Source organism: Pelodiscus sinensis, chromosome 1 (assembly GCF_049634645.1).
Source record: "Pelodiscus sinensis isolate JC-2024 chromosome 1, ASM4963464v1, whole genome shotgun sequence".
In the NCBI taxonomy this organism is placed as follows: domain Eukaryota; kingdom Metazoa; phylum Chordata; order Testudines; family Trionychidae; genus Pelodiscus; species Pelodiscus sinensis.
This window is the reverse complement of record NC_134711.1, coordinates 215494264-215521372: the sequence shown is the minus strand read 5'-3', so window position 1 is coordinate 215521372 and position 27109 is coordinate 215494264. Positions and strand designations below refer to the sequence as shown.

The 27109-nt window shown below is 43.0% G+C and overlaps 1 protein-coding gene across 4 annotated transcripts in view; it reads right to left on the bottom strand.

Moving 5' to 3' along the window:
* MID1 (midline 1) overlaps window positions 1-27109 on the bottom strand; it is a 349991-nt gene that overhangs the window by 196662 nt on the left and 126220 nt on the right. The window contains exon 1 of one of the 4 annotated variants that reach the window (XM_006120182.4): window positions 13064-13342. The exons of 2 other annotated variants lie outside the window; for them this stretch is intronic. The gene's annotated coding sequence lies outside the window, so the exon portion shown is untranslated. Of the gene's footprint in view, window positions 1-13063; window positions 13343-27109 lie in introns of those variants that run through there. One more of the 4 variants, XM_006120189.4, reaches the window with a different exon arrangement.

Sequence of the window (27109 nt, the reverse complement as noted above, 5' to 3'; positions counted from 1 at the left end):
CCGGGGAAGGGAACTCCAGTCATTAGGAAAAAGCAGGCATTAGTAATGGGGGAGTCAACCATTACAAACATAGATAGCTGGGTTTGTGATGACCAGAAGAACTGTATGGTGACTTCCCTGCCTGGTGCGAAGGTTGCAGATCTCTTGAGACATCTAGACAGTCTTATGTGTAGTGCTGTAAACAGGATTTACATTTCTCAACTAGCCAATTAGCCCATCATAAAATGGGATTTTCAAGTCTCTCCTCCATGTCCTATTCCTTTACTATTTCAGTCTTCTCTCCTGAGCCTCCGGTCTCTTGCTCTGTCTCTCTTTCTCTCTCTCTCTCTCTTCCCTCCTCCTACTGCCTCTCCCCCCCCCCCCCCCCAGCTCTCCTCGGTCTCCTGCCTCTCCCTCTTCTCCTCCTCCTCCTGCATGGGGAGCACAGAGCCCAAACGGCTGTTTGTGCTGCTTGCTCCCGCACAGCAGCCCGGCTGCCTATGAGCTCCAGCTGCCCCCCACACCATTTCCCTTCACCCCAGCACTGATCCTGCAGCCTCCCAGTTATCCTCCACCTTCCCCTCCCCCCAGCCAGGGTCTGTTCAAGGCCACGGGGTGGGGCCTGGAACCTCTGTCATGCCACACGTCACCGCCCTGTGCCCCTTTGCCTTCCGCCATGGCGCTCGGCTGACTTCTGCACCACTCAGCTGGGCCGCCGCATGGGGAGCGCAGACCCCAAACAGCTGCTTGCGCTGCTTGCTACTGCGCGGCGGCCCAGCTAAGCGGTGCAGAAGTCAGCCAAGCGCCACAGTGGGAGGCAACAGCACCCCCCAGAGGGAACAGCCAGCATTTCAGCGTTACAGAGTCACAGACATTGGGCTACTATATATATATAACCTACTTTAGGAAAGGAATATATCTCCCTCAGAGATCAGTCTGTTGCAGAGCTGGATGGCTTTACAGAAACCAGGACCGAATTCTTCACAAAAACCTCCCCACTTCCCAAAATACTTCCTCATTGAAAGGATGCAGATAGTCTTCCTCTCCCACTCTAATATATAGGATCATTTTTGGCCTCTATTCTCAGACATGACAATCCTGAGTCAGTTGTAATGCTTTTTTTTTTTTTTTACCTCCAAGTGATTTTGATTGTTTGTGGTTATCTTTGATGGTTTCCATCAATAGTCTTGCAAAGTTGATTGAGCTTTGCTTTATGTCACTGGCTAATCAAGGAGGGGTGACACTGTAGTACTGCTTGAATGGGCCATGAAGACATACTATCCCCCGATGACTAACTTTTATCCCATGTCAATAAAGCATGATCCGTAAATTCTACCCACAAATACATCTCAAAATCATTATGAATCTTGATCCTTTACTGGCTTTCTGTAGGTACCTTACATGTTATTCTTTATGGATAAATAGCCTGCAAGATTTGTGTTTGATATAGAGAGTGTCAGGTGTGAGGTGAAAGTTGTTGAAAAAAGACAGGGGGCCCTCCTGGTCCTAATGACCTGAAGCATGTGTTATCTGAATATTTTGGAAATACTATAACTCTGGTTATACTTGATATTTAAAGCTGGTTGGTAATTTCACTGAAAACTTTGATTTTCTATTGGGAAATCAAATTGGAATGTTTCATTTCTGGCCAGGTCAGCTTGAATTGGAATATTTTGTATTTCAAAAAGAGTTCAACAAAACATTAAATTTTACAGCAGTGCATTGCTTTGTGAGGGTTTGCTGTTCAGATCCCCAATTCTCTTCTATGCACCAAGCTCCCTAGAAGACTATAATGTAATATGGATTTCCCTCCAACCAAACTACTTAATGTCTCATGAGAGAAACGTGACTGTGGGTTCATTATGGGATATGTAGTTCAGGAGACTAGTCTCTGAATCACAGTTTTTCTGGATTTATATTCTGCAACAAAATTTAGGAAGAAAGAAGGGAGACACTGAGATTTGTTTTTTTTTAAACTTTTCTCACTCTTCCAATCAGTAGAACTTAGCATTCTCCCATGAAACTTGTGATGTAAACCAGTGAAGCTTCAATGACCTCTGCCAATTTATATCAGCAGAGGATCTGGACCATGTTATTTAAAGATCGAGTGATTATGCTTTACAGTATTAGGGCTCAATCTAGAAAATGTTTTAAGCACATCCATGGCTTTCTTCAGGTGAAAAGACTGAAAGAAACTAATAAAAACAACCTCATGTGTAAAGTTACATACGCGCTTAAGTGTATGCAGGAGCAAGTCATATTATGTAGTGACTCTATTCCCCTGGCTTAAATATTTAAAATTCAACTCAATGAGGATAGTAAAAGTCAGTGCTTTTCTCTTCTCTTTTCCTAATCTAATTAGAAGATTTATACTAATTCCCCTAAGCAAAACTGTCATTAATATACAATTAAAGCTGGGATTCTATTCCCCTTACAGAAGACTAAAATTTATTACAATACAACATTGCAGCTGACAACATAAATGTCAAAATGTCAGAACATTTTCTGTTAAGAATATAACTGTAATGTCTCCTTTGTAATATTTTTTTCAATGAATGATTATATTGTACTCTGATCACCAGGCAGGCGCATGTAAAGAGGAATGGCTGAAGCATAGTGTGTGGGTTTGAAGCAGAGTTGGTATTAACTGGTACACACATAATTATGGGGAATACACATATGTCTAGACCGGCCCCTATTCCGAAATAGCCAAGCTAATTTCCAACTTTGGAATAGGGAAATCCGCGGGGAATTTAAATATCCCCCGCGGGATTTAAATAAACATGTCCGCCGCTTTTTTTCCGGCTTGGGGAAAAGCCAGAAAAAAGCATCTAGACTGGCACGATCCTCCGGAATAAAGCCCTTTTCCAGAGGATCTCTTATTCCTACTTTCAGGAAATTAGCATGGCTATTTCGGAATAGGAATAAGAGATCCTCCGGAAAAGGGCTTTATTCCGGAGGATCGCGCCAATCTAGACGCTTTTTTCCGGCTTTTCCCCAAGCCGGAAAAAAAGCGGCGGACATGTTTATTTAAATCCCGCGGGGGATATTTTAATCCCCCGCGGATTTCCCTATTCCAAAGTTGGAAATTAGCATGGCTATTTCGGAATAGGGGCCAGTCTAGACGTAGTCATTATTTTTAGAAAAGAAAAGAATCCCGAAATACAACATTCAAAATGCACATCAGATTTTGCAAGAGTTGGAATCATTTACACAAACATCTACTGTGCAATTAATCAAGTGCTACGCATCAATGAACCACACCAATAAAATATCACAGCACTGATCCTGTGCAACTGAAATCAGAGATAAAACTCTCATCTACTTCAGTGGACCAGGCTCAAAGTCAAAACACACACTTTGAAAATTTTGACTCAAAGTTTGGAAATCAAAGTGTCAATAGTCAAGATGCAGAATGAATAGTATAGGTAAACATGTAGCATTCCAAAGCTTCACCGAGCAAAAAAAAGTGCTCACCTACAATAAAGATTTTGCAGCACTAACTTTACAGTGCCCTTTCAGCCAAGGGTGGAATAGGACTGAGTTCACCATAGCTATAAAAATCGATCATAGAATCATAAAAGATTAGGGTAGGAAGAGACCTCACGAGGCCATCTAGTGCTCCCTGCTCAAAGCAGAACCAACCTGAACTAAATCATCCCATCCAGGGATTTGTCAAGCTGGGCTTTATAAACCTCCATCATCTCCCTAAGTAATCCATTCCAGGGCTTCACCAGCCTCCTCATTTAATACTTTTTTCTAATATCCAACCTAAGCCTTCCTCACTGTAATTTGAGACCATTGCTTCTTGTTCTGTCATCTGCCACCACTGAGAACAGCCTGGCTCCATCTTTTTCGGAACCTCCCTTTAGGTAGTTGAACACTGCTAGGGTTGCCAGATACTTTCTCAAAAAATACCAAACATAGCTTGGAAAAAATTGGCTGAGCAAAGAAACAAAACAAAACAAAACACAGAGGACCAAAGTTGTTGAGGAAAGCGCGCGCGTGCACACACACACACACACACACACACAGGATCACTGCGCCTTTAAATCCTAGCGCTCCACACTCCTCACTCCCCCCACCAGATGCACCAGGGGAGGAATGTCCCAAGTGGCTTTCCATCTGAGACAAACAAAAAATACTGGACATTTTACATGTCCAGTATTTTCTGGGTTTTTTTTAAACCGGAGAGGCTGCTGATACAGTGTCCAGGCCAATACCAGACACCTGCAACCCTAAATGCTGCTATCAAATCCCCCATCATTCGTTTCTTCTTCAGACTGAAAAAGCCCAGTTCCCTCAGCTTCTCCTGATAAGTAGGGTTGACAGATGGTCTCCCAAAAAATACCAGTCGTGATATTTTTTGGCCGAGCACAAAAAAAAAAGGAACACGGGATAATAAGCACCCAGAGCTGTGATTCCAACTGGTAAGTGGGGCCATGATCACCACTCTGGGCACTTCAGAAGCTTAGCAGGAGTGTGGAGAGTGGTTGGGAGTCCCAGGCCCTGCCCCCGCCCCCGCCAGGCTTCTGCGCAATCACAGGCTCCCAGTGCCAATCACGGCCACACATTCCAGCCACTCCCCTTGCCTGCACCAGGCTTCCGACTGGTGAGCAGCCGAAAAATTCATTGCACATGTCCAGTATTCTGATTTTTTTTTACCGGACAAAGAGTGCAAATACCGGACTGTCCTGTATCATACTGGACAACCGGCGACCCTACTGATAAATCATGCACTCCAGCTCCCAGTCATTTTATTGCCTCCATTGGACTCTCTCCAGTTTGTCCACATACTTTCTTGTGGGTGGGGGAGGGGCAAACTGGTCACAATACTCATGGTGTGGCCTCACCAGTGCCAAATAGAAGGGAATAATCACTTCCCTTGATCTGCAGGCAGTGTTCCTACTAATGCAGCCGAACATACCATTAGCCTTGTTAGCAACAAGGGTGCACAGCTGATTCATACCCAGGTTCTAGTCCATTATAAACCCCATATCATTTTCTGCAGAACTGTAGCTTAGCGAGTTGGTCTCCAATCTGTAGCAATACATTGGATTCTTCTTTCCTAAGTGCAGGACTCGCACTTGTACTAGGTGAAATCATTAGATTCCTCTTGGCCTAATCCTCCAATTTGTCTAGGTCACTCTGGACTCTATCCCTACCCTCCAGTATATCTGCCTCTCACCCCTAGCTTAGTGTCATCTGCAAACTTGTAGAGGGTCCATCCTCTCATTCAGATCATTAATGAAGATGTTGAACCCTTAGGCACCCTACTTGATACTGGCTGCCAACTGGACATCAAACTGTTGATCACTACCTGTCAAGCCTGACAATGTTCTGATATTAATGGATCAGATGGCTCCACACTGGAGCAGGACCCAATGGTGCAGACTTCTCCGGACTGGAGATGACAGGCAGAGTGGAGCCATCCCTTGATGTTCCTCTGATTACCACTCTTGTTGGCCCCATGAATGGGATTCAGGTGAGTGGGTAATTGCTTCATGGGTAAGAGTTCCAAACATCAACCATCTGGGCTAATAATACATTGGATCTGTGGAAGCGGTCATACGCCTGAAACACTGATTAGGTTATGCTCACATTACTGTATATAGATATCTATGTGGCTATTGTGATTTTTTTCCCCTTGCCACTCACACCAAAATTTTTAAAAAGTGCTGGTGGTGCTGAATGCCCAAGAATTCAAGAGTGCTTTTCAGTGGGGAAAGATCACCTGCAAAGATGAACAGGGAGGTCTATTTCCCAGATCCAAAAGCAGGAACACATCTCAGGGTGAGAGCTAGAGCCATAGATTTATTTATTTTAGACAGACAGATTAAACCCAGCCCTTGTGGGTGACATCGGCACCTAGCAGAAGGGTTACACTTACACATGTAGAAAACTTTACACGTGTTGTCATATGGACATTGTGAGAATCATTTTGGTGCTGTGCTGATAGTTGCATGCAATGCCACCTGAGAAACTTTCACTGGTTACCCTTCTGCAGCCAGCCAAGTATGAGAATTAACAGAAACTTTGAATTCGGTTTTGAGAATGTCAAGAGAGAAGTGGCTCGTTCAGCTCCATAGCAGCTGCTCTGGCTGAGCCTGTGACACGGACAAGATGAATACATGGAGAATACAGAACTATAACTTCCCTATAGCTCATGCTCAATGCGCCACTGAAAGTTAAGTGCCCAGAGAACAATTGTCAGTCCTCTTGTACAAATGCAAAAAATTCATCCTCTTTTCCCCCCAAAATAAGTGAAGTGTAATGGACTGTCAAGTACCGACTCCTTATAGCAGTGATAAAATATATTATAATACAACTTGATAGTTCAGACATGTATTACGGTGGCAAAACATTTTCATTATAGTCCTCTTTGTTCAAATAAAAATTGATACCAAACCCTCTGTATTTTCTCAGTCCCACTGAGCTAGGAGTAGAACCCTAAGTTTCTTTTAATCATTTTAGTACTTTTCAAAATGTTTTTTAGACCTGGACATATTAACATTTATGTTATAAAAAAAAATCTAATCATATTGCAGGACCAAATAAACACACCAGCAAGTGTTATATTTCACTTGTACAGGCAGTCCCCGACTTACGTGGATCCGACTTACGTCGGATCCCTAGATACGAACGGGGTGAGGCAACCCCACACATGCGCAGCAGCATTCCCGGGGCTCGTTCACCTGGGTCCTAGGATCCTCCTCCTCCTCGGGCCGGCTCCGACTGGGGTCCCGCAGAGCTGCCGGGCAGAGGAAAAGTGCCTCCCCACGCCCGCTGCCCCCCCCACCCCCCTGCCAGCAACAGGCTGCCCCCTCCCCTGAGCAACAGGCTGCTGAACAGACAAAAGCAGCCTCTCTGCCCCTCCTCCCCCTATACATGCCGGGCTCCCGGAGCGCAGCAGCGTCCCCGGGGCTCGCTCACCTGGGTCCTAGAATCCACCTTCTCCTCCTCTTCGGCCGGCTCCAACTGGCCTCTGCCTGCAGCAGCTGGCCACAGGGACAGGGATCCCGCAGAGCTGCCGGGCAGAGGAAAAGTGCCTCCCCACGCCCGCTGCCCCCCCCCCCGCGGCCTCGCATCCTGCACGCCTCCCCCCTCTCCCCCTGCCAGCAACAGGCTGCCCCCTCCCCTGAGCAACAGGCTGCGGGACAGCAGACAAAAGCAGCCTCTCCGCCCCTCCTCCCCCTATACATGCTGGGCTCCCTGGGCAAACAAAGACTCCACCAAAACAAACAAAGTGCTGGCCTCATTGTGTTAGCAAAAAAAGGACCCTCCTCCTAGAACCCTGGGTGGTGTGTGGAAATAAAGCTATTAGCTCAAAGCATGGTGCAGAGCTGTTTGGTATTTGATGAGTTACTCTTTTAGTCCTGAGTTTGTCACAGGGACAGAAATAGATGTGAAATCTTCTGAACAGGGGAACAGACAGCAAAACAAACATTAGAGGGGAGTTAACCTTTCCCTATGCTATCCAAAACTAAAAAAAATGTTTGGCTAGAGTTTCCCCTACAATATGTACCAGTTCCGACTTACATACAAATTCAACTTAAGAACAAACCTACAGTCCCTATCTTGTACGTAACCCGGGGACTGCCTGTACATCTTTCCATCCATATCCCCATAAGATGGTATAGTAACAATAAATATCTACGAAGTGGCAGCGAATTATCGCTTTGAAATACTAAGAGTTATTTTTACTATAAAAATCGGATCAAACTGAGATTAAGCAAACTGTTTTGGCATCTTTAAGTTCCATACAGGATAGACTTCATATTACAGGCTTGAGATCTCAATGATGTTCAATAACTTTTTACAGAAACAGGATAAGCACTAAATGCCACAAATGTACAGAAAAAAAATTATGCTGCAAAAGGTGGACTAGCGGATGGGAAACCCTAAAAGGTTTGGAAGTTCAGCTCATATAAGCCCTGACCATTCTGGTGTGTATTCAAACCTTTATCACATTTGTGTATGTCCCCTCTGTTTCTCTCTTACTAGCCTCTGCTTCCCTGCCTCATTTCCTCCCACCCCACTTCCTCCCACCCCACTTGATTCTTCTCCCTGATTCCATCTTTCAACTCTGCTGAGCTTCAACAAATCCCCTGAGCATTTACTAATTTCTCAGTCCCAAAGAGTATCTCTGACCACCCTCCAGCAGACTCCTTACCTTTGGAGCTATTCTGTTGATGGGCTCTAAGGTCTGGAACTGTTTTGAACTGAGTGCAAAGGCTTCCCCAGGTTAGAAGCAGTCCAGAATGCACTGCCCCCACCCTTGATCCCCCAGAAGCCCTGGAATTTGTTAGATTGGAAGTCAGCAGTTAGCCCAGCAAAGAATGCCAGACATTCTGAGAACCTGAGATGCATTTCATCAAAGGTAGAAGGCCTGTTGGGGATTAGTGAGAGAGATATACACTAAATAATTTAGAACCCAATAAAAGGTTTAGGTTTGGTTCTGTTAAAGATAGGGGAGAAGGTTCCTTTTTTATTTATTCCAAGCTGATTATGCACACCAGACTATTTAATCATATGCTATTTATAAAATGATAATTAATTAATTCAGTATAAAGTTAATAAAGAAGTCTGCTCTGGAATGTTTACTGTTTTAACTCTGGTTTAAATTCTATCATGTAAAGTTTTTGTGAACTTCAAGTCTGACCTCTACAGGTAGGTAACTGAAATAAGTACAGTATCTTGATCACTGGTTTTACAAAGACTTGTTTTTAGACACTGTAGAAGGCCAGTTTCCTGCTGTAATACACAAACCACTGACTAGTTTAAATATTTAAAGATTTATTTTTAAAACGTTTAATGCCTGCCCTAATATGTGCATTTGGTTCAAAGGCAGTTTTACAAAAGACATATACTGCATAGTAATCACATAGCATCATTTTATACTCAGATTTTTTTCTTGTTTCCCTTCTCCAGATCCACCCTTGAACATGGCATGATCTTTCATAGCTACAAAAGTAAATGTTATTTTCCAATTAGTAAAAGACATATGAGTTTTTCAAAACTTATGTTTTTAAATGTCCTGTTTGGTGACACCTTTTTCTGATCATAACCAACTATTCTAACAAACTGGCCTTTGTCCAGTGATTGAATCCCTTCTGTTCCCACAAACCTACAGCACATGTTGCCATAGTTACTCTGCATGTCTATTTACCACACAAGTGATCAAAGAAAGCAGACAACATACACATACACACACACAAAAACCTTGCCAGACTTCCTACGGGGTAATGTCCAGCTACTAATTAAATGATACAAACTCAGTCTACAGATTCCATACACTTGTTTTCTTTATTATACATGTCACACAAAAACAGCACTCTCGGAGATAAAAATTCTCATTCCAGACAAGACAGCCCTTAATTTTTTTTAAAAAGACAGCATGGCATTCTAAGCAGCACTTCCTAAACCAAGTCTTATGATTACAATATTTCAGGACAAGGAGATAATTTATTCCTTGCTAAGAAATCTAAGAATTAAAAAGGTGCACTAACGAAAATAGGAAATAGAAACCACATGCTAAAAAGCTAAACATCTGTATAGAAGGATGATTTTATATTTTACATGTGTTATTGACTAAAATTCTATTCAGTATGTAAGCACCATATGAATCATATACTATACAAGCTATATGACTACAGCTATGATAAATAAGAATTGACATAGCCTCTGTGCCTTACAGATCTTATCTTCACTTTTAATTAGGTTAATTATGATCCATTAGCAAATTGCATGTCTTATAGGATGCTTTTATAAGACTTTGGGCCCAGTCCTGCCCTGATCGAAGTCGATGGGAAAAGTGCCATTGACTTGAATGGGTGGGGAAAAAAAGACTTATATCTGCTTTCACAGAATTCCTATGTACTGCAATATGATTTAGAATGTTCGAGGATATTATTTGTTGTGGGAAAAAATGGAGTTTGAAAATGGGTTTGAATATTTAAAAAAAAATCTACTTTCTATAAAATCCATTTGGGGAACTTAAAACAGATACCATACTGCCCTCTCCAGTTTTAAAGTAAATACCAAAAACACAAGCAAGCCAACTGCATACAGCCACAGTGGCCTCAATAAATCTTAGCCCTCTCTGATACAGCTCTATTCTTATCTAAACTTCTGATCTTTGAGAGTTCTTACTCTTTTGACCTCTTTTCCCAAGTAGTGAGCTGGTCAGAGATTCGGCAGATGAAAATTTCAATATCCATTGTGAAGCTGAAGATTTGTTTTGTGGTACCTTGTTTTTTTGGCTATCATGTTAGAAACTACACAATTCCACTTCCTAAGAATGTATTTTTGATCGGAGGCCTGACATTTTCCAGCTTCAAAATTACTAACCTGCTTTCAAAGATGTGATGTGCCCAGCAGTTATGTGGAAACTTCACATTACAGAAGTTTCAGTTAGGTTATTATTTATATCAGACAGAACCGAGACAGCTCTTGCACAGGTTTTAAATTACCTCCTAATGAAAGGCTACTTCTTTTTACCTGTCTCATTTACGAATCTTAGCACAGCATTCCATACAACTAACCAATGATGTCCCGCTAGAGACTGTTGGCCTGGCACAGTTGTAAAGCAGGTTGAATCTTATCAGCCCAACAGGCAGCATATTACATTTCTGTGGGTAATTTCTGTTCTTCTGCTAGGATAGGTAGCTGCATTGCACTATTTTGAGCCTATGCACTCTTGTTCAGTATCTGTATGCTGTATATTCTGTGGGCAAAGATCATTCATCAGCACAATATACAATTTCATTTGAATGTGATGACACACAGATTTGTTTGATAGTTAACCCTGCAAATCCAAACTATACTATAACGATGACAACAAACTGGCTAGCAGATATAAAAGGCACGTCTTTTCCTGAGCACTCATTCTCTTCACAAATTTTAAAATAAAATCAGAAGTGGTTCCTAAGCATCTCATGCCTCTGATTTCATGGCACATCAGTTCCTGAATATTTCCTTTCTTCCTTTGTACTGTACTTCGGTCATCACATTTGGAGGCTTAACATCATTTTAAAAATGCAAAGAGTCTGTTTGATCTCTGTCAACATATGCACGATTAGTCCCTTCAACTCCAGACTATTAGGTCACTGGCTTTTGTTCGGCTAGAACTCGTAGTAAACACAGACTTCTCTCTCTGCCAAGCTGAAATATTTCACACACAAACAACTGAAAACTGGTAGAAACTTCAGAACTGTGCATGGGGTGAAGTGAAGTCAACCAAGTTAGGAAATCTTACACTAAAATACATGTCTAAACATACAGGGGCAGATCTTTAAGTGCTGTAGTTGCTCCATTATGCAGCTATGACAATTTACGCCGGTCAAGGGACTGCTCTATTGGATCTGGTTCTCCTCTCAAATACAGAGGGGGGAAAACAGGAGTAACGCCATTGATATTAAGAGTGTTGTAGCAATTTAAAACTGCTGAATATGGGGGGGGAGGGGGAGAGATTAGACCCATATTCCCAGCTTTAGGGGTGCAACATCTCAGGAGATACTGCTGACATAGGAAGTGGAAAAAGGAGGAGTTCTGTTGAAGGATAATGGATATTATAAGGAGCCAAAAATATCCTAATGCTAAATCTATCCCTCTCATTTACCTTTTATTGGGGAGTCACTGAAGAACTATAGTTCTTTATATTTTCTCACTTTCTCCCTTCTTGGTTTATTTTCCTCTTCTTACTTATTGACGCATACAGACACATACTTTACAATCATATGCTTCAAAGGGAAGCATCCCAGATAGGCAACATTCATCTGATGGTAGCAAAGTTTGTGTTTTATTTTCTTATGACCTGAGATCTCCCAACTTTCTTCTGATCCTCTTTGACACCTCCCTTTAGTAAGGTTCCCCTTTGTGGTGACAATGCTGTCTGCTGATCACATCAATAAAGGACTAATTGAACTCAAGCAATGCACAAGGTAAACTTTAGTTTCCATTGGCACTCTACTGTGACAAGAACTCCCTACAACCCCCTAACAATCTTAATGTGGTTTAAAAAAAAAAGCAGGTTTTTGCACACTTGCAAAAAAACCTGCTTTTCCTCCACATGTTGCAAAATGGTCTACAGTACATGATTATGCTTCCATCTTGTTTTCAAAAAGGGGGTAAAAACACAAATGTTCCATTTTGCACTGCAGGTGCAAACTCCACTTCTGCTTCTACCCTCTCTTCCTCTCTCCTGCCTACCCCAAGTCCTACTGATATCAGACAGCTGCATGAATAGACTATGACTCTCACAAAGAACAAGAATATTTTTCTCAGAGCCTGACTTTCATACAGTGACTACTCATAAAACAAAAGTATTGATTTTAGGATGTTGATTTTCAAGGGTCTTTAATTCAGAGTAAAGCTCTTCTGTGTGACTGAGACATACATCTGCCAGTGCTCTGTACTCTCTCAGGTTCTTCTAACTGCATATTTTAATTGCAAATCTACAAACAGTATAGTATCAAAATGTTATCTAATTGTGACCTTTCACTTTCGGAATTAGAAGACAGCTGCTTTTGTCCATTAAAAAAGTAATCATATTTGAATAATCATTGGTTTTCTAGGTTCTTTTCTGCAATATTTTTGAAAACAGAAAGCTGCTTTAAAGCTACTGAAAAATTAAAGTAGTGGCAATTGAATCCCAGTTGATGTGCATGGTTAATAAATCACACCCATGGTACACTGGCACCTCCACATTTATAAACACATCACATTCCTATCCTACATGTCACAAACAAGGTTGTGAGAAAGTCCACACAATGTATTTAAGCCATAGCAAATTGGAATTGATTTACATATTCTACAAACAGCTTTCATGCCCTTTAGGAAACTGAATCACACAATGAATGGCATGACATCACTGACTACCAATAAGATCAAAATTAGTCAAAAAAAATCCTTTGGTTATTTTTTAAATTAATTTCTACATAAAAGGATCTTCAGGCTAAAAACCTAAACTCTGCAAAGATTTCTGAAAATGCTAGCTAGTTCAACAAAGCAAATATTTACAAAACCAACCCAACTCCCTCACTCCTTTTACAGATCTCTAAGTGCTCTGCAGCACGTTCCTTACCTGCCTCATGTTTAGAATTCCATTATCCATCCAGCAGGAAACAGTCTGAATTCAAACTTACAGTGTGATTTCAAAGTAAAAACAAAAATCCATCAGCAGTTTTCCAGTACAAACAAGCTGCTAAGTTTCAGTCTCTCATTTTCCTTTATCTTTTGCTGTGGGGACTCTTTCTAAGACAATGTCAAGTTTCGCAACCTTTCTTCTAGCCTATTAAAAGTCAGGAGTAGTGAGGCAACTGTCCGCCTTGCTCTTATTTCAAATCACTGCTCAGATATGTAGTAGTTGGCTGAATTAGGCCATGAAATAGCCTCACCAATCAGCAAAAAGGGGAGGGAGGTATAACACAGAAAGACTGCCTACATGAGGATTAGGAAAGCTTTCAACGATTTAAAAGACTGAAAGCAGCTGGAAACAGTGTCTAAGACTACAAAGAGGGAAGTCAATTTGTGGTATAAGAGATTATTTTCATTCTTATCTTAGTACTCTGGGTCTGCTCAGAGTTTAACAGGCTCCTGAGATTAAAAAAACAACAACTTGTAATTTAAATGCCTAGTAAAAACAACCCAAAGTCTTAACAGAAAAACTGTAAAGTGTAGTAATACCCATTCTCTTTAGAATCACATATATGTCACTAGCAATTTAAGAAACATTTATTTTGGAAATCCTACCATATTCAAATGCATAAAACACCACAAAAAAAGGAAAGAAAGGAAAACATGCTATATCCAATTTACATATATACCAAGTATATATGTGCCCTGATGAACAAAAACATGAGAATTTATAAGCAAAAAAATCAAAATCACAAAATGTTCTGTGATAAATGCTCATTTGTCTCACTAGTAAATGTATAACCTTCTCCATAACATTTTTACTTTTATTTCTCCTCTCTAGGAAGGGTGATTCCTGCCTTCTCTGGGCATCATTCTTGCTTACTAGTGCCAAGGTGGGCATTGTACACTAGTATGAATTTTATGAAAATATCCAGATTATAAAATACAGCTGGGGAAGCTTTTTTTTGCTTTGTCCGATGGTACCTATTTTTAGTTGCACAGCTCACATAATCAGCTCCTTTTTAAAGGAAAGCCACTCAAGAACGATGTCTAACGTGTGGCTGCTGCTATACTTACATTTTTAAGCCAAGAAAAGGGGAAAATTGTACACTCACACCCACCTCCTCAAGTCTCTTCCTTCCTCTCTACCCCCTCCACCTCCTTGTTCCAAGCCTCAAACTTAAGATTAGTTTAGATGCTTGCTATTCCCTCTGCTCCACTCTAAATGGAAATCTGTCTTTTGATCTCAAGAGACAATCGGGCAAATCTGATGTCTGAAGAAAAGCACCATAGTCATGGATTTGCTACAGCAATGGCTGTTTCTATCAAGGCAAGAAGTAGTCACTACCCAGAAAATTCCTTTTAGCTCGTGGAATCTTTTGCACTGAGCTGCAGAATAAGGTGTCACATTGATGCATTGCCAATAGTTCAACAAAGAGGTTCTTAAAATATGTTTTCTATTTGCCTATCATAAGCACCATGTACTGAGGCTGTGTATGTTGTAGAAATGGTATTGTAGGATAAGGGAACCTATTCCTTTGTTTTGCTATTTAAAAGTTGTATCTCACACACAGCTGAGAAAGTAAGTACAGGCAGTCCCCGAGTTACACGGATCCGACTTATGTCGGATCCGCAGTTACGAACGAGGTTCTCTCCCTGGTCTCCAGCAGACCAGGGAGAGGAAGCAAAGCGGCGGAACACGCGGGCAGCGGACAGCCCAGGTCAGACCAGAGGGATGGGGAGCAAAGCAGAGCAAAGCCCTGGAGCACGCGGGCAGCGGACAGCCCAGACGCGTCTGGGCTGCCCGCTGCCCGCGTGTTCCGCCGCTTTGCTCCCCGTCCCCCTGGTCTGCGGACCAGGGGGACGGGGAGCAAAGCAGAGCAAAGCCCCGGAGCACGCGGGCAGTGGACAGCCCAGACGCGTCTGGGCTGTCCCGCTGCCCCCGTGCTCCGTGGCTTTGCTCCGGACGCCTGTGGTACAGCAGCTGGGGCGCTGCTGGTTGGTCCCGTAGTGCCGCTCTGAGCGCTACTGGACCAACCCGGCAGCACCCCAGCTGCTCTGCCCCAGGCGTCCCCAAGTCAGCCACTGCTGGTCAGTTTCAGCAGCGGCTGAATCAGGACGCCTGGGGCAGAGCAGCTGGGGTGCTGCTGGGTTGGTCCAGCAGCGGTGCTACTGGACCAATCCAGCAGCACCCCAGCTGCTCTGCCCCAGGCGTTCCCAAGTCAGCCGCTGCTGAAACTGACCAGTGGCTGACTACAGGAAGCCCCTGCCCCGGGCTTCCTGGAATCAGCCGCTGATCAGTTTCAGCAGCAGCTGACTTGGGGATGCCTGGGGTTCTTAAGTTGAATCTGTATGTAAGTCAGAACTGGCATCCAGATTCAGCCACTGTTGAAACTGATCGGTTTCAGCAGTGGCTGAATCTGGACGCCAGTTCCGACTTACATACAGATTCAACTTAAGAACAAACCTACAGTCCCTATCTTGTACGTAACCCGGGGACTGCCTGTAATACCATATTGGCCTAGATGCTCTGCAGCAGTCAAAGAATACACCGCACAACTCAGAGTAGGGAAAAGATGGCTTTAAAATACCTTTCCATTCCCTTGACCCTGGCCTGGGTGTACACTAGTGTGGTCCTCACAGTTTAAAGAATTCAGGCTGTTTTAATTTGCAGCCCAAACAAGCCAACATGGTTGTCAAGAATAAAGGCATAAGGAAAACACCAATCATGATATCTACACTGAGATGACAGTGATCTTTCCGTGGCTGGAGCGGTTCTAAGTGGCCTCAGTGTAAAATCTGGTATTAAGTGCAACTCTGAAAGAAATGTTTATGCATTGTTACATCCTTAGTTTAGGATTTAGATAATGTAATTAGAAGTGTGTGCATAACCAGGAGAATCCTCCATGGGAATTTTTTTGGGGGAAACAACAGATACTTGTGCCCAGATTTTCAAAGGTACAAGGTTAAAAAAAAATCCTCTCTAGTCTGGCAGCCTCTGATCCGGCAACATCTGTGATCCAGCATTGTGTTAGTTAGCTGGATGTCCACTTATGTGTGTGGCCAAGTTCCCCACGGTCCTATACAGTTTGTTTGTAACCACCAGTCCTGGCTTTCAATGTTCTGTGCTGATATTTAGCTCTAATGTACCTCTAAATGGTCTTCTAAGAGCTCAGTCAGCAGTGGAAATGTTGTAATGCTGCTAGCCAATGTAGACCTCCATGGTCTGGCATATTCTTTGGTTTGATACCAATCAGGTTCCATGGGTGCCAGTCTAGTGAGGTTCAACTGTTTTTAGATATTGCTGTACTCAGTACTGCAAGGCCACACTGATTACTCAGTGTAAGTACAGTAAAACTCAATTGGTCCGGCACTCCTGATGGTCCGGCACCATCGGGAACCCGGAAGTGCTCCGGACAGCCGGACCATTGGAGCTGTTCTGCCCCCGGCTTCCTTGATTCAGTGGCTGCTAAAACTGACCAGCAGCTGAATCGGGGAAGCCAGGGGCAGAGCAGCTGGGGTGCTGCCGGGTTGGTCCAGTAGCGCCGCTCCTCGGCGCTGTGGGACCAACCCAGCAGACCCCCAGCTGCTCTGCCCCAGGCATCCCCAATTCAGCCGCTGCTGAAACTGACCAGCAGCAGCTAAATGGGGACGCCTGGGGCAGAGCCGGACTATCAGAATGGGGGGCTATGAGGGGTTTGAGGTGGCATTCCCCCACCCTAACCCTGACCCCTCATAGCCTCCCCTTCTGATAGTCTGGCATATCTGATAATCCGGCACCCCCTGGGTCCTAAAGATGCCGGATTATTGACAGTTTACTGTATCACTGAGGAGTCACTGAGAGCCAAAACTCCCACTAACAGTCAATGTTGTCTGGGCTTCTGAGTGCCTAAGTAACTTTAGAAAATGAGACAATCTCCTAAATCAGGCTGGCATTGCAAGGCTGAACACTGCAGCACCTAAAATACTTTTAACAACATGGGCTTTGGTTTAATATGATGCATTCTAAAAGAAAAAAAAATGTTCTTCCTAAGTAATTTGTACCCCTGAGAGAAGTATTCTGTGGTAAGGGTGATTTAGTAGTAGCCAGATACTTTGGCAAAATTTACCAAAAGACTAGAGAATCACCTTATACTCTCTTCAGTTTTGTGGCAGAGTTTTAACGAGGGAGTCCTAAGAACCACCTCCAGCATTTCCGTGGGCCTCTCACATAACCAGAGCTGCTGATGGAATTGCCAGGTCTCTAGGCAAGGTGAGGGAGGGTGTGGCTCTGTCCCCGTCAAAGAGATGGGGCTTTGGGCAGAAGAGTCAGGGCTAGGTGCAAGTCTCCCACACCCAGCTTTTTTGCCATGCTCAACCTGTGCCACCCAGGGCTGTAGCAGCAATTTAAAGGGTCAGGGATTCTGTCTGTTGCCGTTGCTGAGATAGGGAGCTCCTGGCCCTTTTAAATTGCTGGTCCCCAGGATAGCTGCCCCTTTTGCTCCCTGTCAGCAGCCCTGCATATAATAGCAAATACAGTAGAAATGCCTACGTTGAAAAGAAAAGATTTCCAGAAATTTGCATCAGTTAAAATGCCAAACACGGCACCTGACAATCCAAGTATTTTCTCATAAGATATAGGGTTTATCTCCAGGACTAGTCAGCAGAAAGTGAAATAAAAAAATCGATCTGGTCCTATTTGCTGAAAACCAATATCTGTATGGTGCTACTGAGGAATCATTCCACACAGATAAGGATGCATGTTGTAGGGAAACATTTTTACTTAGGTAATCTAAATATCTTCTCTGGTCAGCATTTAATCACCTGTTCCATTAACTTTCCACATTGAAGGAGTGTGGTTTATGATTAATCCATACTGTCAATACACCATGCATTCACTTGGGATACTCAAGTGCAGGGCGGATTTTGAAAACTTGGCTATTCTGAATTCAGCACTCACAAAATGGGGCTGGAGAGTCTCCGATTCCAAGGCATCCAAAAGACAGAAGATAAACAGAGATGGGCCTGGCATAAAAATCTCATCCCTAGACATCTTCAAACTCTGAACAGTTTTGAAAAGATCAGGATTTGGATCCAGGTTTCAATTTACTTTGCCACTACGCTCCTAATTCTAAAGCTAAAACAATATGACAGAGGTTGAGGAAGTGTCATTGCCATGTGGATCAGCAAAAGGACAGTGAGATTCCCTGCCCCTCCTGTTTGACTAGTTTGCTTCTATCTCTGTAATATAGGGAACACATTGTAATTTAATTAGCTTAAAAAAAGTGAAAGATGAGTCCACTGCTGAAGAAAGAAGCATTTAAAATCCAGCTTCTGTTGCCTTGGAAGCTGGCACGAGGAGGAGGAGGAGGAGGAGAAGGATCAATAGTGAGGTTCTTTGGGCATGGTAGAACTGCTTTCCCAAATATCTTCATGAAGCAGCACCTGGGAAGAGGTATCTCTATGAATATGCAAGGTGTCTCCATTAGTATGTGAGTTCAGCTGGGGTGGGACCCTGATATATTTCTTAACATGACTGGGAAGAATTTGAAAGAAAAATTATTAGAAGTGTACTAACCTACTCATGGGTTTACATTTTCAAAGCTATCTTCACCAACAATAAGGGCTGGAGAGTCACTTTCTAGTTTATATCAGGTGGATTAACATTAACAACATTCAATAGCCCTCTCACATAAGTTATTATACATGTGGGACCAGAAACATCAGCCTCTAATAATGAAACATACTTGCAATGCAACTTCGTAAAAACAGACGCTGAATTTTTTATTGGGATAAATCCCATTTTGGCAAACTCCAGCTAATTTCAATAGGGTGGGGAAAAAGGGATTATCCCAATGAGGTTTAGAGTATCGGACAAGTTTGAAGTTTTTATAACAAGTTATGAGGGGGAAGGGAAAACAGTTTGAAACTGTTGGTTTTTCACTTCATAAAAATTGTTCTAAAGTCTCAGACCTCAAAATGGGTTATCCAGTTAATCCCGCCCTAATTAACCTCATACTTTCCAAACCAAATATCAGACCAGAGACTTCCTGCATGAGAAACAGTTTGCACTTATAGTGGAAACACTGTCCTATGTAAAAAGTCACCAGTGAATCCATAATTGTTGGCATCAGCTATGCTAAATCTTAAAACTAAGCTGTCAGGGGGAAATTACATTCTATACATCAATTGCACATCTTTTGAGTTTCTTTTCTTAACTATTCTATTGTGACTCTGATGTCGAATGTGTAGGCCAATGTCACACCTTTGGGCTTTGGCAAGTTTACAGCTATTGTTCATCAGTAAGGGTAGACCTGTTGTAAGATACTTTTATATGACAATAGATGACTCAGCCATGGTTACAGTGATCTGACAGACTATTTCTGTGTTGCTAGATTGAAAGTTATATAATTTGAAAGGAAGAGAGCATTCTGATTGGCTGTGTCTACACTGGCATGAATTTCCGGAACTGCTTAAAACGGAATACTATTCCGTTTTCAGTTTTTCCGGAAAAGGAGCGTCTACATTGGCAGGCTGCTTTTCCGGAAAAGCCCTTTTTCCAGAAAAGCGTCTGTGGCCAATGTAGACGCGCTTTTCCGGAAAAGAGCCCCGATCGCCATTTTCGTGATCGGGGCTTTTTTCCGGAAAAGACTACTGGGCTGTCTACACTGGCCCTTTTCCGGAACAGTGTTCCGGAATAAGGACTTATGCCCGAGCGGGAGCAGAATAGTTTTTCCAGAATAGCGGCTGATTTTGTACAGCAGAGCGTCGTTGCTTTTCCGGAAATTCAAGGGGCCAGTGTAGACAGCTCGCAGCTTATTCCGGAAAAGCGGCTGATTTTCTGGAATAAGTGGCCCAGTGTAGACACAGCCTTACTGTATATAATCAAGCTAATTTGTTTGCCAAATGTCATGTGAAAAAAATCTGATTCAGACACACTATAGCCAGATATCCGTCTGTCACCATATTTTTAGCTTTTGGGGGCATGCCTAATACTTCACAAAAATTATCTGATCTATAACAGTTTAGTATGTTTCCCATACATTAAATTTGATCCAAATTTGGGTCCAGTTTTCCAGTACATCAGGTGAATTTGAACTGGTGCAGCAAGTACAAAGCTGCCCTAGAGCTGGTGTACTATCGACAGGCAGAATCAAATCTGGGACCTCTGGAGTTTAGTGCATGAGCCTCTACTGCTTGGGCTAAAAGCCAGCTGGCTCTCAGGTAAGGCTGTTGAGCAGACTCATTCTTCTCTACGTAAGTGGCCTTGGTGCCACTTGGTGGGGCAGTTCACTATACCCTGTAGATATATGGGTTAAACTGGCTCTCTCAGCCACTGAAAAATTGTTCTTTCATAAAACAATTCTCAGGTGGTACAGAGCTGCTACTTGCTAGTTTCATTGGGTGTTGGCCCAGGGCAATACAGATGAAACCAAGGCCTCTTTACACCCATCTCATCTCCAACTGCCATAATTACCCCTGTGGCCAAAGGGAAGTGACCTAGTCAGCCCTAAGATGAAGAGGAAGACTCTGTCTCCATCCTGAGCTATGCCAGATATAGTCAAGCCTGCCCCATGAGCTGGTCCTACATCAGAATGGAGTAATAAAATTACACCAGATGTGCAAACATCAGATATAAATTTGGCCAGCACATCTTTTAAAAAGGATCATTAAGCCAGTTGATACAAACAACAATGATAATTATCACCATCTCAAGATATGAAGTCTATCACAAACAGATTTCCTTTGATTTTAGATATGAGGGGAATAAAGACCCAGTATTTTTCACAAATTAGTAATCACCTCATCCTTCACATTTCAGACAGAGAGCGCTAACTTTCATACCCAAACTAACATGGTTGCAATTCTCCACAAATAGGTTTTATATTTCCTTTCCTCAGTAATTTTTAAACCAACATCCGGAGGAAGAGTAGGATCCAGAATATCAAATACTCTCTTCAATTCCCAAGAGTCAGCAACAGAATATATAAATAACCATAATAAAATACTGGAACTAAGTGTTTGTAGAAAACCAAAAATATCCCAAGAACTTGGAATTGATATGAAAAATAAATAGAGTTTTAAAAGTGTAAATATTAAAGTTGACCTGAAAAGGGAGGGAAGAAGGGAGTGTGGGTGGTGAGAGAAATCACTCTACCCAAAAATGTTCATAATTACATTCTTATTTTTTATTGATTTTTTTTCCAACAACCACTAATATGGAAATAAACTATATGAGTCAGATCCTTAACTGGTTTAATCAACATAATTTTACTGAAATCAATGAAACCATGTTAATTTACTCTAGCTGGCCCATATACACTAATGAGAAGATAAAAAATAACTGATGATGTCCAACATTTTTAAGCATCAAGACACCCCAGATAAGGTATTTATTTATACTATTGCTCAGAGCTTTTTCCCATGATGCTCTAATATGGGGCTAAAATTATGGAACCTAGGAATTTTAGCCAGCAGGTTCCCATTATGTTAAAGAGGGTCCATTGCTTATGTCAGGAAGAGAAGATCACTTAAAAAAATCATCAACAATCCCAATTATTCAATATAGCAGACAGTGTAGTACTTGGTAAATACCACCTACTTGTCAGGTGTACTAGCACTTACCAGAGGTTTCTAGAATGTACCTGGAAGCTTTCCTACACTCTAAGAGGGTCAGAGCAGGTCACTCCAAGGAAATTTTATTTAGGAGAAGGAAGGTTATTAAGAAGGAATTGGAAAGCTGGCACCTGTACAGTCACAGATGAATCTAACTACAGCATGTTGAACTTTAGCAGTCCTCAGCAGAATGGTCCCCAGAGGACGATTACTGCAAGGGGAAATTAGAGCATCCCTCAGGCTGATCTAATGACTTTGGGGGCTGGCCTGACCTGTGACCATCCCAAGGACTGCATGAAGGAAGCAGGGAAGAGGACTTAGAAGGAACTTCTTCCACAATTTTCCCCCCACAGCTCAGACAGACCAAAGATCGCGCCGAAAATATTTCAGAGCAGGGTTTTGTTTTGATTAGGGAGCTGGGTGTGTTTTAGAAAGGGTGGGAAAAATTATTAGACTACGTTTGCCTTAATGAACAAAACTGAATAAAGGCAGTCCCCGGGTTACGTACAAGATAGGGACTGTAGGTTTGTTCTTAAGTTGAATCTGTATGTAAGTCGGAACTGGCGTCCAGATTCAGCCGCTGCTGAAACTGACCGCCAGTACTGACTTACATACAGAATCAACTTAAGAACCCCAAGCGTCCCCAAGTCAGCTGTTGCTGAAACTGATCAGCAGCTGATTCCAGGAAGCCCGGGGCAGAGCATCTCTGCCTCGGGCTTCCTGTAGTCAGCGCTGGTCAGTTTCAGCAGCAGGTGACTTGGGGACGCCTGGGGCAGAGCAGCTGCGGTGCTGCTGGGTTGCTCCAGTAGCGCCGCTCCTCGGCGCTACTGGACCAACCCAGCAGCGCCCCATCTGCTCTGCCCTAGGCGTCCTGATTCAGCCGCTGCAGAAACTGACCAGCAGCGGCTGAATCAGGACGCCTGGGGCAGAGCAGCTGGGGTGCTGCCGGGTTGGTCCAGTAGCACCCAGAGCGGCGCTGCGGGACCAACCGGCAGCGCCCCAGCTGCTCTGCCACAGGCGTCTGGAGAAAAGCCTAGTCTGCTGGGGGGGGGGGCGTACTAGCTGCGCCCCCCCCCCACCCCAGCAGACCAGGAAGACGTGGGCAGCGGACCGAAACGCACCGCGGTCCCGCCGCCTGGGTCCTCCGCAGCTTTGCTCCCAGTCTCCCTGGTTTGCTGGAGACCAGCAGACCAGGGAGATGGGGAGCAAAGCCTCTGAGGATGCCAGCAGCGGGACAGCCGCGGGGCGTCTGGGCTGTCCCGCTGCCGGCTTCCCCCGAGGCTTTGCAAAGCCGCGCGGGGGGGGGGGGAGGCTCGGCCAGTGAGGCAGCCCAGGCGCGCCTGGGCTGCCTTGCTGCCTGAGCCCCTCCGCGGCTTTGCTCCGCGTCTTCCTGGTCTGCAGACCAGGGAGATGCGGAGAAAGCCCCGGAGTACACGGGCGGCAGGACCGCGAGGTCCCGCAGTCTGTGTCCTCCGGGGCAGCCCCGTTCGTAACTGCGGATCCGACATAAGTTGGATCCGCGTAAGTCGGGGACTGCCTGTACACATTTTGATCAAAATATTTAACAAAAGAAAATGTTTCCCACATTTCAGTGCTACAAGACAGATACATGATTGCTCAACTATACAGTGCAATCCACGTACATTAAACTAGCTACAGGAAGATTCTGATATTATATTCGGAAATTAAAGTTTTTTAAAATTTACTATATTTCAGCATAAGAACATAAGTATGGTCATATTGGATCAGACCAAAGGTTCATTTAGCCCAGTATTCTGTCTTCTGACAATGACCAATGCCAGGAACCCTAGAGGGAATGAACAGAACAGGGAATCATCAACTGATCTATCCCCGGTCAACCATTCCCAGCTTCTGACAAACAGAAGCTAGGGACACTACTCCTGCCCATTATAGCCATTGATGGGCCAATCCTCCATGAACTTATCTAGGGTTTTTTGTTGTTGTTTTTTTAATTGTGTTGAAGACCTGGCCTTCACAACATCCTCTGGCAAGGAGTTCCACAGGCTGGTGACCCTTTCATTTGGTGACTCCTATTTATTTGTTCCTGTAACACAAAAACTAACACTTCCGTATTTCCTTTCTCCACACTAGTCATGATTTTATAGACCTCTATCATATCCCCTCTTTGCCATCTCCTGAAAAGTCCCAGTCTTTTTAATCTCTCTTCAGATAACAGCTGTTCCGTTCCCCTAACCATTTTTGTTGCCCTTTTCTGAATTTCTATGAAAAAAAAGCAGACTACAAAAGGCTACATACAGCCTAACAGACAGGAAAATCTACATGCATGTAGAACGTAATGTAAATCACAATTAATTTAATCTGATGTTTGCATATTTTATCAGCTTTCAAAATTAATTAGTTAAAATTATTGCTACTAAATATATACAGAAAATAAGTAAGTAGCACATTGATTACTTTTTTCTCTACTAGTCAAGGCCCTATGAAACCTACATAAATATAAAAAAGCAAAATGTATCAAAGAGAAGAGATGGTCTTAAGTTTATATTACCCTTAACCATGTTGAATAATATCTGATTCATTAGTAGTCCTATTGAATAATGTAAAATCCCATTTAATCAATTAAATGTTATGTTTAACCAGTTAACTGCTTAAATGGGAGCAGGCAAGTGGGCCCCTTCCCCACCATAGGTGGGGCTGCTCCAGCTGGGCTGCTAGAGCACACCTGCCCACAGGTGCTGGACCGGGGCTGCACAAGCTGAGCTCGGGCTCTGTTGTCTACAACAGGTCCCACCGGGCTGGAGTAGCCTCCTACCCATGGCAAGCAGAGAGCTGTTCCAGCCCCTGCCGGTTAACCATAACCGGTAAGCCTCACTCGATAAGGTGGTTCAGACACAGGATTCAAACTCAGAAGTTGTGCACTGGACCTATATTTCCTACCATAGACTTGTATGACACTGGCCAGGTCTTTTAATATCTCTCTGTCTTGGTTCCTAATCTGTGAAATGAGGATAATTACACTCCCCTAAGAATGTTGTGAGCGTAAATCCATAAATGCTGAGCCAGTGCACAAGATATAAGCCGAATAAGCCTTTAGATAGATAGCACTGTATAAGCCTTTGGATAGATACGAGCAAATGGAGGAAGGGGAGAATTTGATCTCTGTGAGAAAGGAGAGGCATGGCTTGAACAGCCCCTGTGGAATGGGGCAACACCTTCCAATCCCTTAACTGAAAAAGTTAGATGTAGTGAGAAAGATAATATTGATCAAACATATAATGCACTGAATAGATTAAATGACATTTACATTTCCCCCTTAAAATCAAAACCCCAAATGTCTTTACACCTCAATGAAAAAGAAAGGAATACACAGACGTACACACACACAGCTGGGCTAAACCTTTAGCCAAAAAGGGAACTTGATAGGATGATTTTTGTGTTTTATAATAGCGTGATCAAGTCTATACAAAAATACAGTGAACCAAAATCCCAAAATTCTTAGATTTTGTCCCTCAATGAGGAAGCAATGGATGATAACCTGAATAAATGCCTTGAGATCTGGCTTGAATATTTTTCTGAAGTTTGTATCGATCAGAATAGCACCTCAGATTCCCCATCAGAGTAGTGCTGCCAATTTTGGTTGGATGCATGCCAAGAGGTTTCACCACCTACCATAACCTTCTATTAAAAACGTATATTTTTTCATTCCTGGAAGATCCAGGGCAATCCTAGAGGGCTGGTGACCCTGCATGAAAGTCAGCCCCATGTAGCTGCAGCACCACTGCCTTAACTTCAGTTACTGTCATGGGGCTGATGATCCAATATGATTTTAGGGATGCCCAGCAGAAAGCATTCTTGTTTTTGCTTTTCACAAGAGGATTAACAGAAGCCTTAGATGAAAACAGAAATGGATTTAATGATTTAATGAAGTAACCCAGAAGTGCATGGATAGATGTCTCTCAACATTAGTCCTACACTATTATGAGAAAGAAACAAGTTCAGTGCTTCCCTATCATAGGATTGCTGTTTTTCTTCTTGTCAGTAGCATTGTTTAGTACTTAAATAATTGTAATTAATGCCTGCTAAGTAAGGAATGAGTTGAACATTAAATCACACTTTTTAACAGTATGGCCGTGAGCTCACTCCTTTCAGGACAGTGTCAGCCTACTCCATTCTTACCCTTCTATCTCTGCCAGGGAGCCCTCTTTTCAGATCTTTAAACTGTTTTCAGATGGTTTCTTATGAGCCACCATACCTCAGCTCTTTTAATCACAGACCTATAGTATAGGCTTACCACTTCCCCAAAGAATTTTCACTTTATTTAGGACATATTTCCAGATGTGTATCCTCCTAAGGAATCCCCACCCACCTCCCCTTTTGTGTGTGTGTGTGTGTGTGTGTGTGTGTGTGTGTGTGTGTGTGTGTGTGTGTGTGTGTGTTAAATGCAGCTGGTAATAAAAGATAATGGCTACCTACTTTCTTAGGTTTCTGGCAATGTGGTTTTACATTCAGATTCTCTGATTGTTTTCTTTCATTTCAAAAGCCACACCCATTATTGATTTGTGAAATTATATATTTTCACGTGAAGTGCCATTACTTGTGTGCCTTTCCAGGAAGTTAAAATTGTGAAGGCTGATAGTGCAGAAACAAAAGCTATAGTAGTGTGCTTTCAGATAGGTTTCTTTTTCCTCCCCAGTTTATTCAGTCAGCTTCTGACATTTCAATATCCAAAGTCACAGAGAACGACAGGTGTGTAATACCCTGGAAGACCCAAGTGCTCAAAATTCCTGCCTACACTGTACTCTCAGGTACCATTACTATTCACTGACAGCAGTGAAAGAGAAGCACAGTGCTTCTATGTTACACTGGGGGTGTAGTTTAGCATACATATGTAATTTGTAATGCTTGTGGCCACCCTCACTGTCTGTCTCTCTCACTCTCTCTCCTTCCCTCCTCCTCCGCCCTCCCCCAGCTATAACTAAATTTCTTTATGGGCTTAATTTTCATTTATTCAAAGGCTCCTTTCACCCTCTCAGCTGGTATAAAGCAGTGATCCTGTTGGTCCTGATTCTGTATACCTTGTGCACCCCAAACTCCCATTGGCTGGTGGGCAGCGAGTTGTCTACATTATGATATTAACAGCCAGAAGCTTTGTAACGTGTGACATAGACCCCTCAATTTATGCTGCAGAGGGGCTCTGAAATGTGCAGCTATGTCAAGTGATTATGCCACCGTTTATAATCACTTATTTTATAGACCTAGTTCTAAATATGTAGCTCTGGGGAAAATGTAACATTGTTGAATCTCACATTCAGTTACAAGAAATAAAGAAAATCATATTTCGATCAAAACCTTTGAAATAAAGGTATTATTTCAAAATGTAGCTGGTTAATATTTCCTCAAGAGCTTCTGTGCAGCT